General features: G+C 37.5%; 1 long non-coding RNA gene across 2 annotated transcripts in view; it reads right to left on the reverse strand.

Annotated features, from left to right (window-relative positions):
- LOC106059516 (uncharacterized) overlaps positions 1-22738 on the reverse strand; it is a 70579-nt gene that overhangs the window by 36983 nt on the left and 10858 nt on the right. For both annotated transcript variants that reach the window (XR_008780266.1, XR_008780265.1), the window contains exon 2: positions 1311-1607. This is a non-coding gene — a long non-coding RNA (uncharacterized LOC106059516). The remainder of the gene's footprint in view (positions 1-1310; positions 1608-22738) is intronic.

Genomic DNA, 22738 nt, shown 5'->3' on the forward strand with positions numbered 1-22738 from the left:
ACAGAAACAAACACTCATGAAAAAAAAGTAGCATCTATTTATAATATAACTTTAGTATAATAGTATCCAATTTAGATCAAGGAAATAAGGTCTGTGCGATACGATGGTCCATTAAGTACTGACCGCAATGTATTATAAGTATGCATCTTTAGCCCGAAAATTTCACTGTGAATGGCTACCTGGTCGTGTGGTTTGCGCTCTGGTCTGTCGTTTCTATAGTCCCAGGATCGAACCCTGACCGCCACTTTCCCCTGACGTCTGCTGGAGGTTTGGGCGAGGTTGTAATATTCTTCAGTTTGGAAAGAACGTCCGAAACATATAAAATACACATACAAAAAAAACATCAACAAAACATCAACAAAACATCAACAAAACATCAACAAAACATCAACAAAACATCAACAAAACATCAACAAAACATCAGGTAATTGAAATAGAGCGTTAACTAAACTGTTTTTAGTGATTAAAAAAAATTAAAATTAAAACATAGACATGTATCATTTTTTTAGAAGATGTAATAAAATGAACATAAAATGAATTTATAAATTATTTGATCAAAACATTTTGCTCCGAAACTACCAGCGCACAAACAACTGCACCGAAACGGCTGCGCTAAAACGGTATACTTTAGTGACAAATATAATAGATGCCATTGTAAAGTCGGTCGTGCAATCATTCATTAATGTTAAATGATTACTGGAACAAAAGTGTAATGTTTTAATACAGGCATGAGATGTTATATAAATGCTTCACCAAGTAATGCACAAAATGTTTATGCAAACAATTGGTGAGTGATAGCGGTTTTAGCGGCTCCCCTAGCAGAGGCGGCCTTAGCAGAGCGCGGGGCCCTGGGCGAGTGTCACATTCGGGGCCCTTAGCTTATATATACAGTACCACATCAAGCTAACCTATTGTTTCTAAATGATAGCAGGTTATGTTTGAAATTAAGAATTTGTGGTTTGGTAGTTTGGTCTGTATATCTGTACTTCTGAAACAATGTGCGGATCCATTGGGGGTCGTATGAGTTTGTATTATAACACAAACTTGTTTTTTTTTTAATCTTGCTTTTTTCTAGCTTTACAAACATGCAGTATGTTTCATCTGACTAAATATGTAGGTCATAGCTGGGCCAATATAACCACAATTATACTTTAATTCCTTTAAATCCACGGACTCGAAAACATTCGCTTTATTATTATAATTTCTAATATTATAATTTCTAACGATACTACTGCTAGTACATAATGCACAAAGAAAAACGAATGAAGTTTCATATAGATCAATTGGTTTGATGTAGTACTTCAGCTTACCTGAGGAGACAGGAAGAAGTAGGAGCATACAAAACACCAAGACAAAGGTTAGCTCTGAAACTTGATAGATCCAAGACAGATGATTGGGGCCCATGTTCTGTTTCTTTGTAGCTGAGGCGTCTGTTGAAGGATAGTCACTGCAGATAATGCTCTTGAGAATAATCGTGACTAGTTTGTACAAGATTTATTGCAACAATTCTACTTCTCCTTCTTAATCTCTTCAGTGAATGTTCCAACACTTGATGATCAGATTATACTTAATCTTTGCGTTCTTTAGTTCTTGGCTGTTTGTTAGACCTATAGTTGAACAAAAAAAAAAGTAATTTTACAAAACTTATATCAACACACTCTATCGTCTATGGTCTGGTAAAAAGTTTGAAATTTTTTTTTTCTGCAATTTCCAACTCTCGGAAAAAGGCGTCGCCACAATGTATGTTTTGTCTTTGTAGTGTTGCAATATGTGTCTACAACTTTGATTTAGTATGCTGTTCCCTTTGCTGTCGCCTGTGCTGTTATTTTTTCTCTGTGCTGTCGTATTTGCTTTTGTCTGTGCTCTTGTCTGTGGTGTTGTCTGTGATGTAGTCTGGAAGTATGTGTCATTTGATGCGTCATTTATGCATAATAAAGACCTTATATATTGTTCTATTAGGACTATACTCTGGCTGTCCATAGTGGTTCTTATTGCAATATAGTATTACAGTATTGATTGATGCAATACAGGTATTAGAGATTAGAAACACGATCACAATAGCTGTCAGGCCCCACTAAAACGTAATGGCCATGCCACAAGGTCCTTAGAGCTCACATATACCTTCATTCAGGGAACAGTTCCGGGAAAAGGAAGAAGAGGAAGATAGAGAAAGGGAAGACACCAATAAGCGAATGGGCGGACCTGTTATTGAAACAGATTCTATTCATGGAAAAACACAGAGAGGAATGGAGAAAGACCGTCGACAGATCATGGTTGGTGCCCCAAAGGTTCAACAGACTAAGGAATAGGAAAGGGTGAATATTGCTAGGAGTTCTTAGACTAAGATTCTGTTGCATGTGTCGGGTATAAAGTATAAAGTGAGGGGGAGGGGCTAATAAATGGAAAGACTAGGTAGACGGGAACACGTATAGAGCCTGGATTACGAGACAGTCGATTTAAATCTGAGAGCAGTGGCGGATAGAGGCGTTGAGGGGGGGGGGATTGTTTGGCGGAGGGTGCGGTAACGGCAATTCAAAATTTCTGGATTTGCACGTGGTTGCGTTATGTTGAAAATTCGTCAACATGTTGTTACTTATTTTGTATTGTATGACATTGAAGGCGTGAAAATATTTGTAATATAAATCATTTTGTGTTTAGTGTTTATATTAGATGATATGTATTTCAATTTTTAAATTGTAGTTTGGGATTAGCTGTCTGAAGCTAAAGATCTAGATCTACATATCAACTTGTAACATGTATGTAGAATATTAAAGTACAGCGGTATACACCGGAAACTATACTTTAAATTTGTTACAAGCTTATACTTCTGTAATGTCATTGTCTTACTACGTCAAGTGTTTTACAATTTCGTTATATTGCGTAACTTTGCCTAAGTTGAGATCGTACAGAGAAACAATGTACTTCAATAACGTCAGTGTCTTACTACGTCAAGTGTTATGCTATATTGCGTAACTTAGCCGAAGCTGAGATCGTACAGGGAAACAATGTACTTTTACCGGACGCTACACACTGTGCTGGTGTGCTCGTCATTGCGACATTAAGGACAAGTTCTCCGTCTTACACTGACACTTGCACCACGCACGCGCACACAGACTCCGATACAAGGACGCGCACAGTGCTCGTAAATTAAGGTCTCTGGGCTATTGATGCAGCATAATTCCGTCCGCGGTGACTTATGGAGGAGAAGTCCAACACAGGGACAACTCGGCGTACTCGTATAGTCAAGTGATTCGATTCTTCCAGCCAACGTGTACAAGAGCAAAGCATCGAATATTTTTTGGTTTTAAATATTTTTAAAACTAATTAGTTTGTTTACTTAGGATTTACACGTTCTATAACTCTTCTTACTCGTAGCTGGTAGCCAAGCTTTAGTATTACATGACCTTTACACTTTAATTAAGTTCGTTCATTCATCTTTAGTCGACTTTGAAGTCGTGAGATTATGCAGTGGCGTAGCATCCATGGCGCGAAGGGTTCAATGAACCCGGGCCCATGACCAATAAGGGCCCACAATGAAACTATAAATCAATCAAATTTTTATATCATTTACTTATCGTTACTATATAACTAACATAGTGTTAGGCGCTTCCGCGGTGTCTAATGCAAATAAACCAAATGGAGGTAACACTCAATGTAATCAAACAACACCGGGAAAGGCCAAACACTAAACAGAAGCTAGTCGACGCTGATATTAAATGTCGAACATGTTTAATAGCAATAAAGGGAATCGTCGAATGTCAGCTAACTCTCTAGACGTTTATATAAATGCGACTTATTTCTACGTTGTCCTGGAAGTGTCTGTCTACGTCGACTGATATTTCGTTCTGTCTCTAAAACCTATCCTTGTTTTACTAGTCACGTCACTGTCACTAAGTCAAAACTTCACCTATTTCCGAAACAAATAATTAATCCCTAATCGTGCCATAACAATAGAGATCTAGAAATTTAAAAAAGCAGCAATAAAACAAAGGAATGTAAACGCGATGATTACCATTGAGACCGATTTCTACTTGACACTGACGTTCACACTAAACGGCGTGGGAAGACAGACTTAAGAAGGGAATCGAATGTAATTACTCCATTACTTTTTAAAGGTAGTACCGACAAATGAATTTCTTTTTTAAAAATGTACTGATGCATACTTGATGGATATGTCTTTATGTTACTCATGTACGGGAGGGAGCCCACCACCATATTCTTAAACCCGGGCCCACATGTACTCCACTGAGTTTATGCAATTGTAACCAACACAATGGATTGAACATAGATACGAGGAAGATGTTAAAAAAATCATTTCATAGTGGAAATATCAAGAACGATGTAGTCTTTAACTCTTTCTCTCCGTAATTTTTTTTCCACGTTTCGAAGGAGTTCTTCTTTTAGCTCATTACTATTTCACTCCTCGTTATGATTATGCTTCAATAGCTTTGTTGTTTGTTATCAGAAAATGTTTTATTTGGTATAGAAAGTAAGCAAAAAGCATGCTCTTTTTATATAATACAAAGTCAAGTTTATAAAATTAAACATTAATTTAATTTAATGAGGTCAAATCAACGATGGTATCGTCGATTAGGAGAGAAAGAATTAAACAGTTTTATATAACCAAGTCAATTTTTAACTCTTTTTTTTTTATCTCCGTAATTATTTTCCTTGTTTCGATAGTATTATTCATTTTGCTCATTTTTATTTCACTATCATGTTATGATTAAACTTTAATAATGTTTGTGTTTGTTATCAGTAAATGTTATATTTGGTATTAAAGAGCAGGAGAAAGAATGCTCTTTTTAAACAACACAGATTAAAGTTTATAAATCAAACAAAATATACTATTAGTTTAATGGGGGTCAAATCAACGTTGGCATCGTCACTTAGGAGAGAAAGAGTTGAGTTTGTTAAATCGGTTGAAATACCTGTTAAAAGGTTGTTGTTGTTTTACCTTCACCATCACCTATCCCTTAGTCATTTATATCTTTGGGGCACCACACAAGAACTGTCAACCGTCTTTCTCCATTCCCCTGTGTCCTTTGCCTGGGATAGAATTTCATTCATTGACAAGCCGATCTATTCTTTGATATTTATTCCCATCTCTTTCTCACACGTCTTCTTCTACTTCCTCCTGATACTGTTCCCTGAAGGAAGATCTTTGCGAGCCCTGAGGACCTTGTGATGTGGCCATAGAGTTTGAGTTTATGTCTACGTGATGAGCAGGTCATCGTGTTTCATTAATTAGGAAATAGAACTTTCTCAACACTTTCAACAACTTCGCATAATAAAAGATTAATGCATAAATAAATTTACATTTTTTTAAAATTTAAAAACATATTTTATTAGATTCTTTTTTAAATCTGGCAACATTGTACAAATAATATTATTATTACATTCGTTATCAAGATTTTCCTCCTCCTATGTTATGCTCAGTGCGCGCTGGTCCTATTCTTGTGGAAGTATTTGGAAGGTTTCCGTGCTGTCTTTAATCGCCTAGCAAAGACAATGGATCCCGATGCAAATCTCAATTAAAACATTCCTATTCAACACCAGAAGTTGATCTCACTCTACCAACCTCAGTTAAGTTTGCAAGTGGTCAGTTCAATTAAAAAAAAACATTTGTAAGCAGCGTTCTTTTCCGATACGATGCCACATAATCGCCAAACGACAGTAGAATCCTATTTATTTCAATAGAACTTAACTTCGTCAGTTTAATTACTAAAATGTGGGCAGACTGTCTGAGAGGCCGGATAGCACCACGTTACGGGCCTAATATGGCCCGTAGGTTTTAGTTTAGACATCGCTGAAATAAACTTAACGAAATAAGCATGGCCCAAATAGTGCAGTTAGAGGGCAATTTGTTTCATTAAAATAGTCAAAAGATTTTTTTACCAATGAGCCAGTGCCTACGACCAATATGATAGTTGGAAATTGTAAGTGAATTAAGTAAGTTCCCCTTTCAGACCTTACGATCTATAGGGCAGATGATGTAAAGGTCATCTGTTACTGTGGCCTACGGTTAATAAGAGTGTCATGTGGCCAACAAAACAACCAACCACCTTTACTTTTCCCCAACTAACGTCAGGTATCCATTAGAGCTTGGTGGACTCAGAGACGCCCAAAGATCCCGAAATAAAAAAAATCCCAGTCTTCCCCAGGATTTGAACCCTGTACAGACGCCAAGCGCTTTATCGACAAGACCATCGCCTAGAAATGAATTAAAGTGTCAGCATGCAATGACACGATTTCTTGCCAAAGGTAGCTCCTGCATTGGAGTGAGACCATTTGTTGCAGAAGCCTTCAGCACTGGCCTGCGACCTGTGAGCAGTGTAGACCAATAGCTCGTTGCCACCTCGTAGAGACCTGTGGCAACGAGCTATTTGTCTCCGCCATCCACAAGTTGCGACGTTGCAGATCAGAGTTCAGGCCTTCTATGTTGATTGGTCTCGATCGGATCGCCTTTTCGTAAATGTACTGATACTACAAATACCTACAGCTCGAATCGATAACCCTAACCCTGTCCCACTCAACTAAGTGAAGGGGAGGCCTATCGACACATTCTCGAACCCATTCCTTGCTACGCCACTGTTAATATAGGTCTAATTTACAGTCACTCCTCCCTCCCTACCACACAACCACAGTGTTTGTGTCAGAGATCACTTTACCTTCGAACACATGAGAACAGACGTTGAAGAAATTGAGCAGAAGTATTGAAAAAAAACTGAGGCGCAGATCGATAGACAAGTTATTTAGCCAAGTTTGACACTAATTTGATAGGTAGAATGATTTTTCTGAGACAGCAGCTAAATCCCCACTACGCCAGTATGTAAAATATAGAAGACTAGTAGGAACCAACATTGTTATATTACTGTGTTTCTTCTAAATCAGGAGGGGGGTGGGCTAAAAAGAGTTTAGAATTGGAGAGTGAGAACAGCCAAAAAAGGAGAGCAAAAATACTAAGGAATACACAGACCCATTTGCAACCTACCTATTTGGCCAAACCTACGAAGAAAAAGCCGTTGTCGACTTGGGTCTAAGTTTTATGTTCACCTTTTGCGCTAGTATTTAGGCAATTTTTTTCTTGTATGTCACCAACGAGTGATATACGACTATATCGTAACAACATATAACATAAAATCTTTTGAATAATAATTATAAAAATACAAATAGAGACACATAATGTTTATTCATTTAGTAAAGTCTTCTAAAAAGTATGAACAAAGATGCCACTTGGAAATAACAAAGAATAGAGCAGTCATTGACTTGAAATGATCGACACTAGCCTAGTCCCCTGAGATTTGCCAAGGAGAGATTTATGTGATTCTGCGATGTAAGTGTGTTTGTGCTGTGATTTGTGTAGGGCCTGGTGTGTGCGTGTATGAGTGATGTGTGTATATGTGTCACTACTGTGAACGCAAGAAAGTAGCAGTGTCCTTAGTGACGCAAGTCTATTTGATTTGTCAGCAGGATCAGAAAGCTATGATATCTGTCTTCTGTTGGTCAGTAAATCGACACTCCCTACAGGACCAGAAATACAAAAGTAGCGACTTTGAATCCTTTCCCCTTGTCTTAACATCTCAGACATTTTTAAGATATCCCCCCTCTCTTCCCCCTTTCCTTACAAACAAATAGCTACATGTTATTCTAAAGACTTATTGATCTACAACGCGTTCTTTAGTAGCGTCCAATAAAATGAAATGAGATAAATTCACAGTCAAATATTTTTTAAGGGGATTGGGAAAAAAAAATTAACGATGTTTCCTACAATATACTTTTTATAAAAAGAGTTTATTTCCAGCTGAAATCAGTGGACACTCATTTTTAGATATTTTCAATCTCAATCAGAAGGTTAAGACTAAGTGAAGTTTGTTTAAGGTCTACTGATGTACGCGAACGAGACTTGAAACTTTTCAAAATCGACACTATCAGTTGGAAAAAGTGGCTCTGGATATGATACAGAGAGAGAGCGAGCTTAAAGGAAGGATACCGGATTGCAGACTTTACTTCAAAACAAAAGATAAAGATTTTTTTGATCATTATCCCTCCATCGTCCTTTTTTTGTCTGCTTTTAAAATAAAGACTGGAGCGCCCCCTCTTTTTTTTTAATACTAACCAAACAGCTTGCATTTAGTTGCTTCCCTTACATATTCTTGGTCAGTGAATTCTAGTACGGTATCTCTTACTTTCAATTAGAATCGACTTTGAAAAGAATGTATTGAATAATGGGCTCTCTTATTCACTCTGAAAATGAGTTTAATTTTTTAGCTTTCAATCTAGAATGCACGTCGACCTAGATCAAGTCGTAATAAAATTAGACTTTAAATGTTAAAGACTCCACACTTCGAAAAAAAAAAAAAATTGCTAGTGTTTCTAGATTTACATGGATTTAAAAAAAAAGAAAGTGCTAAAGTTGGATAAAAAAGGGGAAATAGATTTTTTTTTGTATTAAACATCAACAGACTCTTTCTAAACACGTTTTGGAACAAAACTGCAATTATAAAAAAAATTGGGGAAGGGGGGGGGGGAGAGAATTAACCGCTATTTTGATCGTCAAAAGTGCTTAGTTATTCTTGTCTCATGTTAAGTAATATTTTTTTTGTCCACCCTAAGTTGGATAATTGATGTTAGGTCAGTTAGTAAGTCAGGAGCGGAGGATTAGCCCCCCTCTCTTCAGCGTGACGCCTCCATTGAAACGTCTAGTAGTGGAACTAGAAAGGCTAAGAACGGGAAGCAAACAAGGCCCCAGCAGGATACACTGGGGATGGAAACAAGCCAGCAACCCAGTCCAAAAAAAGGCCACCCCGTTCTGTAAAGGTGGCCGACATCAGTGTCCCGATAGCTGGAACGTGGCGGATACAGTATACGAATATGAGGTAAGTAAACCCTCAATGGTTAGCGCTGCCCTCGGCCACTTATAGCGAATGGACCCAGGACCGAGGCGCGCTGAGATGTGTACGCGGTACGGCCCCCTTACTCGGTCTATGACCAAAATTGCTGGGCGGGGGGGGGGGCCCTCAGAGAGGACTTGGGGTGAAGAGCTCCCGGTCCAGGCCTGTTCGTTGGATAAAAGCCTTTCTAACGATTTCCTACTGTACTTTGTCGAAGGGTTAGTCAGGATCCATTGTAAATAAATATAATAAATTTGATTCAGTCAACACGTCGTTTTCTTCTAGTTTCAATACATTTTGTTTAGTTCAAACTTTGTTTATATAAGTTTTATTACTCTAGACATCTAAGCAGCACATTGTTTGTCTGGATGTTTGTTTACTTCGCCAACAAGCTGATTATAAGTTTTTCATTTACTTGTTAAGTTTCGCGTGGACGTGTGATAATAGTGTGAGAGATTTTAGCCGGCAAATGACATATAATGAGTCCATTTTGTTGGCCATTAATGTATGCTTCGCTGTTCACATCTCAGTCCAATTATGCTTTTAAAATAATTATTTTGTGTCAGCTTTTATTCCAACAGTGGATTTCAAGCAATGTTAGTCCAGCTTTGATCTTCACAATGACTAGAGTCCCCCCTCTCCTACTCCTCACGTCCCCCGCCCCTTCTCCATTTCTATGTCCTTGTCATACACTTGTTCTCTTCCCCGCCCCCCACAACTTTCTGCCTTTTAACATACAAAACATCATTTACCTTTGACCTTCATCATGACGATGCCGAGACTAGGCAAAGTAAACTATAGTGCTCTAATATTTCCAATAACAAGTCTACAGCGTTAGTGTTTTTAGAAACAAGTAAGCCCACTTCGTCCGAACCAGCTGTTTTTCTAGAGCAGTGTTTCTCTAACTGGGGTCCGCGGAACGATTCTTTATTAGCAAATTTCGAACCCACCTTTTAACTTAATCAGCCATATTTTTTTTTTTTTACAATTTGATATATCCGTTTATATTTTGGAATTAATTTAACAACCGTTTAGCTCAGTCGGTAGAGTGCTAGACTCTATATTGGAAGGCGAGTGGTTCAAATATCTGATGGCACATTTTTTATTTTTTTAAAGTGTTTTTGCACAATTTAAAATTAATTCAATCTATATAAAGTTGAAATAGAATTTATAACCTCGATCCTAAGATACGTTTTAACACTCGATTACCGTAACACACGCTAAAATACACTGTCCAAAAGGAGCTTGTTGAAATGCGAACAGTATTATTGAAAATAAAAAAAAATAAGGATGTGTGTGTGTGTGTGGGGGGGGGGTACGTACCGTACGGGCATGTGAATATTGCAGGTTGTAATACAAAAATAAACAATATATAGTCTTGGAACAAATCAACGGACGAAGTCGGGAGGGGAGGGGTAATGCTAGTTACGCTATAAAGTCATGAAGAGCATGATTGAAGTAGTTCTGTACAAGATGGATGACAAGTTAACACGTGATCATTTGCAATGCCCAAAGACAACAAGTGTTTCGCTCAACTCTCTCTTTCTCTCTCCCTCCCCCTCTCTTTTTCTCTCACTCCCCCCCCTCTCTCTCTCTCTGTTATGTCTTTCGGACTTTACTTCAGAAATCAAAATCATTACGCCGTGTTTTATTCTCCCACTAAAATGGCAGAATGGCATCGGACAGGCTTTGAACACAGAGCCATCGTAGCGAAAGTCCATAGGGCATACCATACAACGAGTCAACCATTTATTTATGTATGGCATTTTAAATAAATAAAAGTCAATACTTACTAGCATGTTTCGTCAAAAGGAAATATCGTATTCACAAGAATAGAACTAATTTAAATAAAATAAATTCAGAATTCCTGAGAACCAAGTTGTTGAAGTTGCGATTCAATCATCCAAGTCCTAGTCTCCCAAACGTAATCCCCCCATTTCTTGCTGGAAAAGAGAATGCGGTTTGATTTCAGTTTATGGCGGAACCAAATGGGTCTGGCATGTTACATGCGTAGATATATCATAGCATTCCTGTCAGGATAAGCACGAGTCAATATCGGAATACTAGCGCGGCAGACATATCAATAGACGTAATCGTGGCATCCTTAGTGAAGCAAGGGTCAGGGCGAGCGGTTTAAGAGAAAATTTGTTTGTAGAGAGAGTGAAACGCTTGTCAAACATGTATCAGGGAGAGGCACTCTCTAGGACAGAGAGAGACAGGCAAAGGATGAGGGGAGATTTTATTGTTTTATACATTATCTACAAAACTTGCGTTTAAAAAAAATGAGCATAGAAGCGTGTTATTTACCCGACGTTATAACACTCCAGCATGTGTGACCCATTTACAGGCAAACAGCCCAGCCATATAAATTTTATTGACAAATATAATCTTTCTCACATTGCATGTAAGTTTAAGCGTTATTAAATGTAGCATGATTCTACCTGTGCTTTAAGAGCAAAGAACTAAATGCGACATTGAAAGGCAAGTGTTTACCGCTCTTAAGCTAGAAACGAAAGAAGAGACGTCGCATAAGCTGCCAGATCTGAAAACGACTGCGCATGTCATCTCAGATGCATAAACTCCAACTTCGTGGTCAAAGACCAGCGCTAGAAGAAGAGCTAGTTAGTTAAACGACGTTGAGGAAGTGGGCATACATGTCTCTGAAAACACTAAAGCTGCTGGCTTCTTACTGCAAAGAGTAGTGAACAATATGGAGAACCACTGCACATGTTATCTCAGATATAGGACTACTTGCCTGAACACTGCAATGTATAAATGAGAACGAAAAGGAGAAAGAAGACGACCTCTATTTCCTATGAGCTGCAAGACATTGAAGTCAAATTTTCGCTCTGAAAAGACTCAAAGTCATGACTTGGTTGGGTCTATTGCAGCATTGCCCGTTTTCTTGGCTGAGCTTTTGTATTTGCTAACAGATATGATGGTAGTTTGCAAAACTTCAATACTCGCGGCTTCTCACTCATAGGAGTGACAAAAATAACTCAAGAAAACGTGAGCCCCCCCCTCCCAAATAAAAAAAAACGTCACATTTAAAAAAAAATGTTTATTGTTTCAATTGTTCAGCTGTATTATTCCACGTCTGCATTGCCTAGAAAATCTCTGTTGCTTCTGCAAAGTGTTGGTTGTGTGTGTGTGTGTAAACCAATCCAAAATACTCATGTGCTAAACATTCGTTATATAAAGTGTTTTTTTTTGTGACGGTATGCACAGTTACGGCTTACCGCCACCTTTTTTCAATGTGGGTAAAAATTATTGCATTTTAACGTTTATCATTAATTTATTGGTAGTTAAAGGTTAAGCAATCCATCACTGAGTACCGGCACCTATTTTTTTTTAATAAATCACTGTTTATATATGTAGCTATATAAAGTGTTGTATCAGTATTCACAAATCTAAGTTGTTTAACCCAGACCAAGTCTTATCAATATATGAGTAATTGTGCATGCATGACATAATCATTAAACAGTTGAGTTGTGCATTGCGAATAAACCAGAGAGCTTGGGGGTGAACTTTAAATCTACCAACTGATGAATATTTTTAAAATAATAACAATTCATAGATTATATAAGAACAGTCATCCGAAAAATTGTAGTTTCAATGTAAGAGTTGAATTTTCTATAAAAAAAAGATGTTGAGGTAATAACAAGTGCTTTTTCTTCCCAATATTTTTTCAATACATCCAATTGATCCACAAGATGTTAGATTTAAAAAAAAATGTTCTTAAATATTAATTTACTTAACTCATAATTCAATAATGCACTACATTCGGAATATCCCAAACGCGATAGTCTTTCCAAGAACGCGAAAGACAATTCAAAACCGATGTTAAATCTAGACCTAGATCTAGTTCTCTAGCCAAATTTAAATTTCTTTCTTTTTTTTTATTACTTGAAAAATTATATCGGTCAAAGTAGAGTTTTGTCCGTGTGGCCAAAAAGCTAGTAATTCTTTTCCAAACAATTGTTAAATTTCTAGGAAGATGGTTAGGTCTGTTTTTGAGATCAGCGTCCAGATTCCAACCTCCGCCTGCAAAGCACTCTCCATTACGTTCTGACTTGAAGAGAGGTATTTGCAAAAAGCAATTAACAGCTACTAACTTTATTATTTAGCTTAAAAACCATTACCTGTTCCTTACAAATCACTTATTGATATATTCATATATAAAGGGAGATATAAACAAATAGGCCTAACAAGCTTCTTTAATCAGTCATCCTCGCTGACAGAGTTGTGTCCCCTATGAATGTGCATAGCTCTTACCACTACCTACAATAAACCTAAAGGAGGGATAATATATAATATTATGTGAGTTACTTAAAAAGGGGCGTAACATTCCATCAACAATACCATAGAATCTAAAAAATAAGTAAACAATACAACTAATATATAGAAGTGTTCAACACTTTCAGTCTTCGGTGTCCCGCGAAATACTTAAAGTTAGCTGAGTCTCTGATCTCAATAATAAAACATCTCGCAAATATTCAGCAACTGCTAAGTGTGGACGTGATCTTCTATTAAAAAAAAATCTTTGGATTATAAGGCAACCTTTATTCCAGCATAAACAAAATTTATAGAAGAAGAGACCTAAAAAAAAAAGACGAGAATGCGGAGAAGATGAAAAGAAAACGTCAACAAATTGAAGACTCGAAGTTTAGCTCAAGGCGGAGGTGTGAGGAGGAGGCTGCTGGAGGCTGGTAATTGATAAGACTTTGGAGAATAATCGGAAAAATCGTCAGAGTTCATGGTAGTACTTTAAAGAGGGAGTCAGAGTTACTGGATGGACTGAAAGAGCGAAAGAGAAATTAGGATAAAGGGAGGGGGCGAAAGGGGTCGGTGTCACGTTTATCTCTCCTTTGACCAGTAAGATACATATCTTCTGACGGCCTTTTGGTCAGGCTGGGTGAGGTCTTCAATAGTTAATTGAGAAGAGTTAAATGGGCAATGTACTTTGCCCTCTGCTCTCTATCCTCCTCGTCTAGACGAAGGCAAACAATTGGGCAACCTGACACATAAGTTCCCTTTAAAAAAAAAAGAGAAAAAAGATGAAATTTACTCCAAGCAGCACTGAACTACGATGTTGAATGTCGTCATCTGCAAGAGCTCGGGTTGGTCGAAGAAAAATGTTAACTGCAGAGAAATGTTTTGTTAGAAAATCAAACATAGTCTCCCCTTGTTAAATTGCCTCCCCTTGTAAGATAGTCTCCCCCTTGAAACACTGTCTCACTATAACACACAGTCTCTCACAAGTATTTCACACATTTACTGGCAGTCTAATCTGATGACGAGGAGTTGCGACAGAGTTAAACTGTAAGTAAACATGATGTCTCAATATAAAGATAAACACAAACCACACACACATAAGCACACACACACACATATTCATATCAACACAAAGAAGTCCATTACATATCTTTGGATGACATAAACTATGTATCAAATCTTTAACGAGATCTAGCAGTCAATTTGTAATTTTTTTAGACCACATAAAAGGAAGACCAACTCACAAACAAGGACCTGACAACGGTGACATTAAAACCTAACGTCTTACATGATAATCCATATTTTCACTAAGGGACTTTTCCGTTCAGGAGGAGTTAACTGACCATCCAAGCAGGATCACGTGACTCATGCAGTATTTGCTCCTTCAAATCATAAGTTTCATTTAACCCTAGAGGAAAAGGAACCTGGTATAGGATTTCCCGCCAGCACTTAAACAAATCATGAACAAAATCATATAACCTGAATGGCTGCCTTATCGTGTGGTATGCAGTCTGGACTGTCGTTTCAATTGTCCCTGGTTTGAACCATACCCTTCACCTTCCTCAACCTTTCATCGGAAAATTCGAAATAAAATTCCAATAGCGATCAGGCGCAACGATGACCTACTTTAAAATTAGGCTAAATTAAACGGTATTGCCATATCACAAGGACCTCGGGGTTCACAAAAACTTTCATGCAGAAAACAGTACCAGGGGAAAGAAGTGTCAGACCAAGTCATGGGAAGAAAACATCAAAGATTGGACAGAATGGTCATGGAATGAGTTTCTAGTCAAGTGAAAAGACAGGAATAGAAAAAAAGGTCGACGGATCATGTGTGGTACCCCAAAGTTCCGAAAGACTTAAGTGAACGTGAAGCTAATATTAGATTATGTCCTTTTTAAAAAGCATTTCAATTAAAGGTCATTCTTTAGGGCAATTTTAAGTTTTAAAGATAAAAATAAAGAAAACATTGCAACATACTGAATATAAATAAATAATTACTGAAGTAACTACTAAAAAAACAACAGAAATAAAAACTAAATAATAAAGCTTATACATAATAATACAGATGTAGCAGTGCCAATAAGTTCGCACTCAAAGTACTGCGTGGTGGCTGAGCGGTAAAGCGCTTGGCTTCCGAACCGGGGACCGGGGTTCGAATCATGGTGAAGACTGGGATTTTTTAATTTCGAGATCCTCGGGCGCCTCTGAGTCCACCCAGCTCTAACGGGTACACAGCATTAGTTAGGGAAATGTAAAGGCGGTTGGTCGTTGTGCTGGCCACATGACACTCTTGTTAACCGTAGGCCACAGAAACAGATGACCATTACATCATCTGCCCTATAGACCACAAGGTCTGAAAGGGGAACTTTACTTTTTTTTTTTTTACTTTTACAAAGTACTGAACATAATATTTCCCTCTACAATGTATTGTAAATAATTGATAGTTATTGCAATGAGTATACGACGTCGCAAACTGGAAATTCTATTTCCTCTTACCTCCACCATTTCACTAGAATCTGGAGATACATTAATCAATGCTAGATTGCATTAATCAATGCCAGATTACATAAAGTGAGTTAAATTATGCAGCACTAACACACAACAGATCGTTCAACGAAAACAAAACCATTTTCTCGTGAGAAAAATCAATGGAATGTTTTGAAAACATTTGCATTATTATCTCCAGACTTATTTAAAATCTTTACAAAAAAAATAGAAAATAAAACATTGTATTGTAATTTTTGTGTCTACGAGATAATAAATATGGCGTCTACACAACTTGGTAACGGTGGAATAAAACTCTTGATTTGAAGCTAAGGATCTGTTCGAAACACCGAGTTCCCAGTAACCGCAGTCACTACCAAGATGTCAGTCACGACAAAGAAGTCAGTCACCAAAGTCACCACAAAGTTGTCAACCACCACAGAGTTTTCAGTCACCACAGTCACTACAAAGTTCTCTGTCACCACATAGTTGTCAGTCACCGCTGTCACTACATAATTGTCAGTACCACAGTCACCAAAGAGTTGTCAGTCACCACAGAGCTCTCAGTCACCACAGTCAATACAGAGTTCTCAGTCACCACAGTCACCACAGAGTTCTCAATCTTCACAGTGTAAGGAACGTATTTACCTTAGCGACGCACTATAGTTGACAGACTTTGAACGCGACATTTAGTTATCATGGAAGTATGGGCATTAGGGAATTGTTTATACCTTATGTTCAGTTGGCTTTTGAATTTTACGGCCACATTATTTGTTTAATGACAGAGACTAAACTGTGGTCCTACTTAGTTCTGTTTAATTGTGGAAGTTAACTGAATTTAGTCTTTTCAAGCTTTATCTTGTAAACAAAATCTCGTAACACAGCGCATCTAAAATTTTCCCGTACAAAGACACACAAGCATCTTCTGATTAAGTGAATAGCACACAAAGACAGACGCTTTACAACAGTCACAAAAGAAATATCTATCGCCACATTTAATACAGAGTTGTCAGTTACCGTAGAGCTCTCTGTCGCTATAGTCAGTATATAGTTCTCTGTAGCTATAGTCACTGTTGACCGCTATAGTCACTATTAAGTTCTCTGTCATCACAGTCACCATTTATTTCTCTCTCACCACAGTTACCACAAAGGTTTTCAGTCACCACAGTCATCAGAGAGTTGTCAGTCACCACAAGATGTTAGATCAATCTTTGCTTGAAGAGCTTCAAGAAGATTAAAGTTCTATGTAAACATTCTGTAGAGAAAACGTTTCTGTAGATGTTAACCGATTGTAGGGAAGTTATAAATGAATTGAAGTTTTAAGGACAAAGAAGCTCTAATAACAGTTAATTATAATGTTCAATATTTACTGGTGCATCACTTCTGACACCAAATGTAAATTTCAGCACAACATATACTTATATCTTACGATACAAAACAAAATAACCTATATTTATATTCATACAGTAATACAATAGCCAAATTATGTAGGAAACATTATTAATTATATACATTGAGGCCTAATGCTTGCAAGTTGTGATTCTAGATCAATTAAAATAGCTAAGAAATTGCAAATGAATCGGAATTTTAACCCATTTCCCGCGCCTAGAGTTTTTACCGATGTTTAAAAAAAATGGTTTTATCTGATTGCGATCTAGAATAGTAAAAGGCTTGTTTTCTTTTAAGGAACAAAAGAGATGGGAAATATTTAAAAAAACAAAAGTTGAGCACAATAGGGAAGAAAGAATTTTGTGTTTTGTTTTTTTTTTATCATTGCTACGTCTGCAATTATTGTCGGAGTTTCTGGCAAAGCGCGTGTTGATGTGACCACGTGAGCACGCGGGGGGTGCGAAATTATAAAAGAGACATTTCAAGGGCAGACAAGTCTGCTTCCATCGTGCCACAATGCTTAAGCTTTTAACGCCCCCTTTATTTATTTTTTTCCCCCCACTTTCCTTTATTTTCCATGGTTGTGTCCCTTTAAAATGGGCAAAGACAATGGCCAACGCTTCTAAACCGTTGCTGAACAGATAGATGTATATATACAAGTAAGAAGAAAGAAATGATGCACGTCTAAAAAACTTTTGTTGCCTTCTAGTGTCCGTCTAGAGTTTACCAGCACATACGATTCTAATGGTTTCACAGTTCGCTCGACGACTATAACAAAAAAAATCGTAGATAATGTCTGAAAATTTAAGACCTTCTATTTTCACTGCTTGCTGAGTTGTATGGTACATTCTTCCTTTAAATCTACATGATTCAAATGTGTCATAAATCCCATTCTTAGAGCCCATTCCTAGATCCCAGAAATAAATCACAGTTCTAGATTCCAGTTCTGGAGTTCAGTTCTAGATTCCATTCCTAGATAGTATTATTAGATCCCAGTCCTAGATCTCAGTTCTAGATCCCAGTTATATATCTAAGTTCTCGAGATTTCAGTCCTATATCTCAGTTCCATGAGAGTAGCCAGGTTTTTGTTTTCCTGTTGGGGGGGGGGGGGATTTTTTTATATATGTGTGGTGTTTGTGTGTCTGCGTGTATGTGTGTAATTTATCTTTATTACATTCTGACCATTCATTTTTAGGACGTTTTTTGTACCCCAGAATAGGTTCGTCATGGAGTTAATGGAATATAGATAGTAGACATCCCGTCTGTCGGTGCGTAGATTATGGCATTCTAGCACCAATGTGTATTAAGTGCACAATTTTTGAACGCACTTTCTTTTTGTTGCCTTGTTTGTAAGCTGGTGGAGCGTTTTTGTTATTATGCTGGTGAAACGTTTTCTTAGAGATTCTTCTGTGTTCCCCTGTTTAGGGTGAGTATTTAAGGCATTAAGAAGGCATTACTTCATTTCGCAGTTGTTTCGCTGCTTTGGTGTTTTGGGACTAGAACTTTCAATTTGTATTTTCTTATGTTTCTACAGGGAGTTAGTATGGGATTGGAGTTCTACACTAAATACTAGATTCAGCAGTGTGTTTTTGGTGTGATTGCGAGCATTTGTGTGTCACGTTGTCGGACAGCAAGGTGTAGAATTACTGTTTAATTAATATATCCACAATATTAGAATGTTTCCAATGCAATGTCATTACTCCATCAGTTGTCATCATAACTTATATTCATATCATTAAACAATTACATTCTCAACAGTGAATCACTTATTTATTTGTAAGCACGAAGGTGTCTGTTGAATGTCAGGGGCCCGGACAAACGAGCTAAGGCCTTAACACAACCCTGACACCGTCCTCGTCAGCTAGTGGGTCTGTCCTAGACTTCACATATAGATTCCATTCTAAGATTTAAGTCCTAGATTCCAGTCCTAGATTCCAGCCCTAGATTACACATCTAGATTCCAGTCTAAGATTCCAGTCCTAGATTTCAGTCCTAGATTTCAGTTCTAAATTCAAGTTCTAGATTTCAGTTCTAAATTCAAGTCCTAGATTCCAGTCCTAGATTTCAGTTCTAAATTCAAGTCCTAGATTCCAGTTCTAGATTTCAGTTCTAAATTCAAGTCCTAGATTCCAGTCCTAGATTTCCGTCCTCGATTTCAGTTCTAAATTCCAGTCCTAGATTCCAGTCCTAGTTTCCAGTCCTAGATTCCAGTCCTAGATTCCAGTCCTAGATTCCAGTCCTAGTTTCCAGTCCTAGATTCCAGCCCTATATTCCAGTCCTAGATTCCAGTTCTAGATTCCAGTCCTATATTCCAGTCCTACATTCCAGCCCTAGATTCCAGTCCTAGATTCCAACCCTAGATCTTACTCAGTGACTGAAAAGCTACATTCAGATGTAGATCTACTGACATGAAAGATGTTTAGGCCAATAACAAAAATAAGTTACTTCTCTCATCACTGAAGAGTTCTTTCCGGATCGATGAACAGCGAATATTCTTCACGTATTTTTTTTTTCATTTTTTTTATGCGTGAGTGCATGCGTGCGCGCGTGAGGCTTTCTGAAGGAGCTCAGTTAATGAATGGCAGAAGGACATATGAAGAGGCAATACTTCTGATTCATCACATCTCTGATCGCCATTGAACACACAGAATATTGCATCATTGACTGAACCGTACGATCGACCGACGGTCCGAAGCAGGCTTGTTTACGTATTGCGTGTAGGCTGAATGAAAAAAAAAAGTTTCACAGAAACTCCCTCGGGTGCCTCTAGGGCTTTAAGAAAGGTGTGCTAACAAACTTGTAATTCCGTCACACACACACACAAACTCAGAGACACGCCCACATACTTGTCATTCAAACATTTAAATTTGTCAAAAGAAAATAATGTGCTACTCCTTGATATGTCATCTAGCTAAATGGGGGGGGGGGGGGAGGGAGCTACGGGAACAAGTTTGAGAAACATTTCACTAGTGTACATCGAATTAACTACACAACCAAAATAGTGTCGTACACGTTTTAATAATTTTGGCGTTTTCAATAATTTTACCCGCTGTTATTTTATCGTGTTAGTAATAAGAACAGACTATAAGGTTCTAGACTCTTTGAGAAACGAGGTCACCTATAAATCAACTCGGCTCGCTAAGCACATGTTGTTTAAAAATTTAGGCAATTTTTTTTTATCTTCAAAATGCTTAATGCTTCCTTGGAAATAAAAAGATATAATGCATTTTTAATAGTGCTTCAAAAACTTTTGACAAATGATGATGAATTTTTGCCAAAATGTTTTCAAGGCAACCATTTTCGTAGGTTCCATATCTCGATTAATCGTTTATTTAAAATATGCTATTAGATTAAAAAAAAAACGCAACAATAAACAAAAATCATTTCCATTCTACTTGATTTGATATGAAATTTACACTTTAGTGTTGCTCCTAAGGGAAAGCAAGGCTGCAAGAAGATGGCACCTCTGTAACTGTGTTAAAGTATTGGACGATATTTACAGTAAAGAAAATCATTTCTGAGAACTGTAGAGTGGAGGCTTGCTCGTTGGTCATCATTGGACGAGCTTTACTGTGTCTAATTAGAGAAATAAACATTAAACAGTGGCGCACCATCACAAGTGGACCTTGTTCACATTCGGAAAGTGTCCTAAGTGCCATACGGTGTCATCACTGATTCGCAAAAATAAAGAATGAGCTCGAAGAGACATTTTTGGAAGTCAATTGTCTACCAGCTTTGACGGTGTAAACTGACCATAGGCAACCAGACAAAGTTGCTGAGATGATTAGATAAAACACTTTTGTAATGGGTTGATGCGCATATAATGTAAGGACGCCTATAACAGTTACATGGGCCGACCAAAGAAAAGCTGAATATATATATTATATATATATATAGATAGAGAGAGAGATGTAATAGTCGGCATTGGATTAAAAGAGGGAAAAAGTGCGTCAGCAAGACATTAACTGGCAAAAGTTCATCAGGATGTGGGACAGATGACAGATGACATTTTGAAAAGAAGCTGGAAATTCAAAAATAAAGAATGGCTGGTTGAATTCACTTTTGAAGAAAAACAATTCTTGAGAGATTAATTAGGTTACAAGAAATATTTCAAAGAACTATTTCAATCGGTACTTGAGCTTGTCATCGGCTTTTGATGCAGAGAAAATATTTCGTCTTTTTATGTATTAATAATTTTAAATGACTTTTATAAAAAAAAAAAAGACTAGTTCATTGCTGTTCTTTTCTCAGAGAAGTCCATAGGGGAATATATTTGATCTATTCATTTACTGTCAGACAAACGTGCACGATTGAACAAAGTAATTTAAAAAAAAAAACTGATAAATTAACAAATTGTTTTAGTAGATTCTACAAAATAAATTTAGATTCTGTAGCTATTTTTTTTTTAAACGTTAACGAAGTTTGGATAATGTTCAAGTCTCCGTGTTCCGTCTTTTCAAAGACCAAAACTGAAGGCAAACTAAGCTTCAATTTCTGTCGCAATCAACTAGATTGGCAACGCTCAGCCACTCCTACAAGCACTAGGTTGTTGCCAACTAAATCACACACGAAAAAAGGAACTGCTGCTCGGTAAGATCAGACACCTCATAGTTACTCACAAGAGCCAAACGAGATGTTATCATCACTGCTCATTAAGGGCATCGTTCCGGGGAGATAACGACAATTTAAGGATGACATTTTATCTCCCCTTCTTTTCTGTGTATGTTTTCGCCTGCAGGAGTGATCTTCTCTTGCTTGTTGGCAGGCATATTGACCAGAATGCGTGCTTCAGAATCGGAAGGTTGCTTGAACGCCTTTCTAGATAGTCGACCCCTCCCCCCCCCCCCCTTTTTTTTTATTTTCCACCCCGCTTCAAAAGCGGCCGCCCAGTACTATGTCTGACTCAGACTTTTTGACCTAGCAGCCTCTTAAAATTGATCAATCGGCGCCCCCGGTGCGAAAGTTGATTTCATTAGGAGTGACAAGAAAAGGAGAGGATTCGTTGAGACTATACCAATATGTACTTGTAGCTTTGCTTGAGCAATAACGCTTGCATATAGCTGATCAATCTCTGCAGTGTAACAGCTAGGACACTACTCAAAGTATGTCCACTACTATTGAAATCTGAAAGATATCCGTGAGGTAATATTTGAATAGCGCTTCAGTACTAGAGATATCTTACTTGGCCTTGCTTCGTGAGTAGCGCTGTTAGGACAATACAGCTAGGCCAATGCTCTTTGGACATAGGAGCTTTTTAAAACCATGAACGAAAAAAAAACTTTTTAACACATAAAAAACGAGGCCTAACGATTAGATACAGTACAGAATTTCAATTGACCAAGTTTTGCACTAAATATTTTGTCAAACATGTGGCAGTAGATCAGTAATACCAAAACAAACCTTTCAAGCCGCGGGTCATATCAGGCTAGTATATATATATATATATATAGAGAGAGAGAGACCTTGTGATCTATAGGGCAGATGATGGTAAAGTCATCTGTTTCTGTGGCCAACTGTTAACTAGCAGGGTGTCATGTGGCCAATTAAAAAACAAAGATTAAGACAAGAAGGATTATACGCCTCGACTGAGAGCGATTTACCTGTGTGGATTAGACAAAAAGTCTTTTTTTTATTTTTGATCATAACATATTGTTGTCCTTTGTGTTAAAAATGTGTATTGTGGAATTCTGTAT

This window comes from Biomphalaria glabrata, chromosome 10 (genome assembly GCF_947242115.1).
Source record: "Biomphalaria glabrata chromosome 10, xgBioGlab47.1, whole genome shotgun sequence".
NCBI lineage: Eukaryota > Metazoa > Mollusca > Gastropoda > Planorbidae > Biomphalaria > Biomphalaria glabrata.